The sequence below is a fragment of the Trachymyrmex septentrionalis genome, unplaced genomic scaffold (genome assembly GCF_001594115.1).
Source record: "Trachymyrmex septentrionalis isolate Tsep2-gDNA-1 unplaced genomic scaffold, Tsep1.0 scaffold230, whole genome shotgun sequence".
In the NCBI taxonomy this organism is placed as follows: domain Eukaryota; kingdom Metazoa; phylum Arthropoda; class Insecta; order Hymenoptera; family Formicidae; genus Trachymyrmex; species Trachymyrmex septentrionalis.
The window spans coordinates 223,099-229,647 of NW_017305387.1; the positions used below are offsets into that span (position 1 = coordinate 223,099).

The window sequence follows — 6,549 nt, forward strand, 5'->3', positions numbered from 1 at the left end:
ACATCGTGCACTTGATACAGGTACTAACTAGTAACTTTCGATTAAATGATCTTAATTTCGGCGATACGTGCAAACATATATACGATATGTGTACCTAATTAATCATTTGCATATTGTACTAATTTAGTACATCATTCTTTGAATACATCGCTGAAACTAGGCAAATATGTTATGAGATAAAAAAAGTATTACATTACAGTAGCATTTAAACATATGGAATAAATATCTCGTGAATCAATCATTTTTGCATTATTGTCATTATTTGTCAATGTGTTATCTAATATAATTACGTTTTCGTTATTAGATATTATATCGATTGTAAGTTCGCGTTTATCTGAAATGCGTAGATAAATGTTAATAAAATACGACTAAAATACATTTGATATTACAAAAAATCCAATAGAGATATAAATCAATACATATGATCTAGATTAGAAATAATATCAACAGATATAATTAAGATTTAATAGACAATTAATTTTAGATTTACCTTCAATTTCTTTTTCAGACATATTTGACGTGAATAATACTGAACAGTTTCTATTAGATGTGATGTAATATTGAGGATGTCAGGATCAACTTGCTTCTAGTTCTAGTGGTTCTCCAGTTGCTAAACGCGCTTGCTTTTCTTTAGTTAAGGCACCTGTTTGGCTTCAAATTTGCCACAATTTTTTTAACTGTTGCACAGTTTTCTATAATCACCCCGGAAAATATATTTTGTATATGTAATTAAATACAATTATGTATAATACATATTTTATATATAATTATATATAATTATGGATTATTTTAAATTAACGGAATCCTATGAAGGAGACGTTATGACTACCTTGCTTAAAAAGTCCAATAAGGAATGATGGAAATCTATAGGTTCAGATAAAATCATATAGGATTTCTATCAAATTTTTATAGATTTCTATCACTTTTTATCAAATTTTTCAGACTTTTTAAGCAAAATAAGACAAGAGACATGGGGAGGGTCCCGTTAGCAATAGTTAAGCAAAGTGCAATAACACACATCTACAAACATCGGCCGGTTTTTAGTAACTTTTCACTACTTTACCAATAAGAATATTTTAAATTAACGTTTGCTCGTTTTATGCAAAGCAAATAATGTAATATAATAGTCCGTAATCGAGCAAAAAGGAACTTACAAATAATATAATTTCTCTGTATTTATATATACAATGTGAATGTTTCGGATTCTTCTTCAGCACATACAAACTTTCTCAAATTGTAAATCAAGCCATATTGTAGAAATCCTGTGTCTTATGAAACTCAGTCAAGCATTCTTCATATTCAAACGATAGTCATCGAGAATACGATATAAGAAGCAAGAACTTGTTATATACATCTTAACATGATGAAACACATGTCTTCAATAAAGCATTTCGCACTGAGTGCTTTATCGAAAGACATGTGTTTTAAGATGTATATAACGAGGTTCTATTTCTTATACCGTATTTCTAATGACTTGAATATGAAGAATCTTTGATTGAGGTTCACATAAGATACAGGATATCATAGTAGTTATTTTTGATAAATAATTCGTTACTATTACGTTTTACCATTAACTCATTGAAAAAATATCTTTAACGTAAAAGTAATGTATTACTTTGACTTGTTACTTCTTACTTTAAATAAACGTTTGTTTCAATGCATAACACATAATGATAACAAAATTACTTATTAAAAAATAACTTCAACCTTAATCTACCTTGATCTTCAACCAAATAACAAACCATTTCCGTTATTATGAAAGATTATAACATTATTGATAAATCGTTATTATAAAAAAATTTAAAAACATGACTCCTTACTTGTAACGATGTTACTTGATTACTCATTTCTAATATTATATTCTAAATTATAGCTTTTACCTCTTAACAGATAAGTGATGACTGATTGTATTCTTCACAAATTTTGCTCCACGCAACATCTTTATCTTTCAATGTTGTTACATCGCTTCTTTTTATTTCAATAATATTTTTATATTTGTCAAGAATTTGTAAGAATATCTTTCTTTCCATTAACGTAATGTTTGTTTTTAGAAGTGAATTTTTCTTTGCATGGCATTCTGTAAATAATACAATATTTAATTATAAAAATGATTTAATGATTTAAATAAATTTTTCACTTTTCAATTATCCAAATAAAATATAATTAAAAATATAAGGGGTTGCGCACAATCAAAGGAATAGGGAATAGAGAATAAGAATTTCAAATTAGAAACTATATATTCCACAATATATGGTTTTTGATAGATTGAAATTCTTATTCTCTGTTCCCTATTCCTTTGATTATGCGCATCCCCTAAGGCTGGAATCAGATTACGCATTGAAGAATGAGATTGAAGATTAATATTTGACCAATCAGAACAAAAGGAGTAAAATTTCTTTGTCCTCATTGGTGAAATTTCAATCTTTAATCTCAATCTTCAACGCATGGTCTGTTTCCAGCCTAATTAGCATTTAGCTCAAGTATCTATTTATTATCATAATCTCAACAGTAGACTCGAGAATCTCGACTGTTTAAGTTTATTACCCTAGTTCTCTCAAAGTGTAAAAATTAATTCTGGAAATTCACTACAATTAATTTTTATATTGCGCCAGAGAATCAGGATAACAAATTTCGAGATTCTCGAGTCTACCGTTGAGGTTATGATAATAAATACAGTACTTGAATTTGCTGATTTTAGTAAATAATTTTATAAAAACTAGCAATTTTCGTTCTCTAATTAACATTTCATACCTTTAGTATTTTTTTTAGTTCTTGATGAAGGAAAATACTAATCAATGGGTAATTTTCGATAATCCAAGATAGTATACGATGTAACAGAACGCAATAATATATTAGGTTTGTTCCGTTTAACTCAATGTATGCAATGTTCCCATTAAAGGATTCATAGGAAGTATCACCTAAATAGCTGATTCATAAATAAGCATTTCCTTAAACATAACTTCGCGAAAGTGATCTTATTTTAAATAAGAACAACGTAAGCAAGAACTTCTTCGCCAAGATCGTCTAAATTCATTAGTAGTTTTTAAATTATATTCATGCTGGATACATCTTTGACGCATCATGTGAACATGGGACACAAAACTTGCGTGATGGAAAAGTGCAGAATAGCGCTGGTTGATTGTTTCAATAACGCATTCTCTATTCTGCAGCCCTTTTCCGTGTGATTTTACCTTTAATTGATCCATGGAGTATGTTCTAATGCCTCCAGCACACCAGCGCGATGTTCGCGTGCGACACGCAATATCCAATGAGTGTACAGCTTTACCGATATTCTCATTCTAAAGGTATACTGTCATTGGATATCGCGTGTCACGCGCGACTAACATCGCGTTGGTGTGCCGGAGTCATAACGCGACGCGACATCTAGTAACCATATTGGTTCCAGTGATGCAAACGTATTGGAGCGCGTTGAGCATGTTAGAGCGTGAGACGCGGACAAACCTTTTTATGCCGACCAGGGACCCTATTTTTGAAAAATATTAGAGAATTAGAGAAATGTTATAGTACATGTAACGCATACTATAGTATTTCCCTAGTTTTTCGTATGCGATATTTTTCGAGAATAGGAGCCTTGCATGATATTTGTCGCATGCAACACGCGATATGAGTGTACAGCTTTACTGATGTTTTTATTCTAAAGGTATATACTCTCATTCGATATCGCGTGTCGCATGCGACGAACATCGCATTGGTGTGCCGGAGCCGATCTTCGCCAAGACAGTCTTAAGTACTGACTTGAACTCGAATATGAATACCGCCCATAGTTCTTATTTCAAGATTGTCTTAAGTAATGTCTTAAGACGCTAATACGGTCCTCTGATTGGTTCGTGATTTCTTAAGATTGTACTTAAGATGGTCTTGAATACATAATACAGAGAGAAACCTGAGAGAAGACATGACGGTCCAAAACCTGTAACCGCAAAATACTGCCGCGCACTACTGTTCTCTGATAAAGTGGATGTAAACTACATAGCAACGTCCACTTTTCTTAGGATATATAGGGAAAACAAATCTAAAAACAAATAAATGTTGGAGACATGTTGAAGTTTTTATTACATTGATCAAATATACAATAGTATGGCCACAGTATATACAGTAGCACAACTCTCTGTCGGCACCTTTAATGTTAGTGTTGGCCAAAATGGAGTGCGCATGCATGAAATAAGTACGTTACCTAGCATTGCCACGGTTACTACCTAAACTTCTTTCTCTTTTCATCCTTTTTTCACTCTGTCAAAATTCCTCGCAAAATTCACTAGATTTATTCGCATCGCAATCCAAAAAATTCGTTGAAATGAGTAAGTGCTATTGTAGGAACATATTGGAGCATATTAGAGCATGCGAGGCGAATAAACTTAATATTGCGATAATTTAAACTTTATAAAAATTAATAAAAATAAATTGTAAATATATTGAAAAATAAAGAAAAAATATAGAAAAATTAGGAAAAATATTAAATTCACTTAAAAATGTATATTTGTAAAAAATATTATGTAATTATATATCTATGAAAATGTTATGAAAAAGCTGAGAGATATAAAAGAAATTTATATCTCTATACATATATGTCCAAAAGATAAATTTAAAATACAATAAATAAAAAGAAATCCTTTTTGCTCGATTTTCTATATTACTTTTTGTTCACTTTTTCACTTTATCACTTTTTCACAAAAATTAGACCAATCTCTCGAGATTTCTCACACATTTCACCCAATGGATAGTACACATAATATTTTCCTCTAAATTTTTACTCTGAACCATGTATGCTTGAAAAACAAATGCTTGAATGGACATTGAAACGCTTATTTAAATAGAAAGAGAAAAAAGAGAACAATAAAAAAGGGAAGGAAAAGAGACGGCGCAACTTACTTATTTCACGCATACGCACTCCATTTTGGATTGGGTTGGCCAACATAAAATCAGGAGAGTTGCACTACTGTATATACTGTGGTATGGCTCTTTCGGTATTCTAAGGGCCTGCGCACAATAGAACAAATATTGAGAACAGGAATAAATATTAAGATTTCAATCTACCAGATATCAATTACACCGGAATTCACAATTTCTAATAGATTGAAATCTTAATATTAGGTCAATCAGAAAGTTCCGTCCGTTTAGCGGCGAATACCATAGCTGTAGCTAAAACTGTCAATAACTCTAATATTTAAACAAAGCTTAATTTTTTAGTTTTATTATCTGTCAATAAAATTCAGTATATACAAGTATTTGCATCAATAACATTGCTTTTTACTACATCGAAAATGTCGACATTTGAGCCAAATAAGCGTCATTTGCGCGAAGTGTTAACCTTTTGCTTCAAATGGAAGAAAACTGCAGCTGAAGCTCATCGAATGCTTGTGATAGAAATTTATGGTGATAGTGCTCCTTTCGATAAAACATGTAGAAAATAATTTCGACACTTTAAAAGTGGTGATTTTAATGTGGAGGACAAAGAGCGTTCTGGACGGCCAACAGCATTTGAAGACGAAGAATTGCAGGCATTGGTGGATGAAGACCCATGTCAAACGCAAAAACAATTTGCAGAAGCATTAAATTGTGTTCAATCTGTTATTTCCAATCGTTTAAAGCTTTGTGAAAGATCTACAAGGAAGAAAAATGGGTCCCATATGAACTGAAGCCAAGAGACATTGAAAGGCGAAAAATCATCTGCGAAATTCTGGTTGCTAGGCAAAAAGAAAGAGGTTTTTGCACCGAATTGTAACTGGCGATGAAAAGTGGATCTATTTCGATAACCCCAAACGCCGAAAAATCATTTGTGATCCAGGCCAACCATCGACATCGGTGCCAAAGCGGAATATTTACGAAAAGAAGGCAATGCTCTGTATTTGGTGGGATCAGAAGGGTGTAGTGTACCACAAGCTGTTGAAATCTGGTCAAACAGTCACAGAGGATCTCTATCGAGAACAAATTATCCGTTTGAGCCGAGCATTGCAGGAAAAACGACCAGAATATGAAACGAGACAGCATAAAGATTCTGCTTCATGACAACGCTCGGCTTCATGTCATGAAACTTGTCAAGAAAAAGTTAGAAGCATTTCGCTGGGAAGTGCTACTCCATGCGGCTTATTCACCAGACTGTGCCCTTTCCGTCCTATCACTTGTTTCGATCAATGGCACACGCACTTGCAGAGAAATATTTCAATTCTTATGAAGACGTCGAAAAATAGGTCTCTGAGTGGATAGCCCCTCCAAAGATGAATTATTCTTTCGCCGCGGAATTCGCTTACTGCCCGAAAGATGGGAAAAAGTCACCGATGGACAATATTTTCATTCATTTACTTTTTCATTTTGTTTTTTAAATAAAACTATACTTTTTGCAAAAAAACAGACGGAATTTTCTGATTGACTTAATATTTATTCCTATTTCTAATATTTACTCCATTGTGCGCAGAGCCTAAGGATGGGTCGTAATTATAAGTCGCTCCACTACTCATTGAGCGTTACATAACCTTACGGCCTAAATACGGCATTAAAGAAATAATAAATAGTAATAAATACGAAAGAAAT

General features: G+C 32.4%; 1 long non-coding RNA gene across 1 annotated transcript; it reads right to left on the reverse strand.

Annotated features, from left to right (window-relative positions):
• Positions 1 to 253: 253 nt before the first annotated feature.
• Positions 254 to 2,013, reverse strand: LOC108748546. The gene is made up of 3 exons (XR_001939309.1): positions 1,881 to 2,013; positions 491 to 692; positions 254 to 334 (listed from the first exon to the last, which is right to left on the reverse strand). It is a non-coding gene; the product is annotated as an uncharacterized LOC108748546 (long non-coding RNA).
• Between the last annotated feature and the right edge of the window lie 4,536 nt (positions 2,014 to 6,549).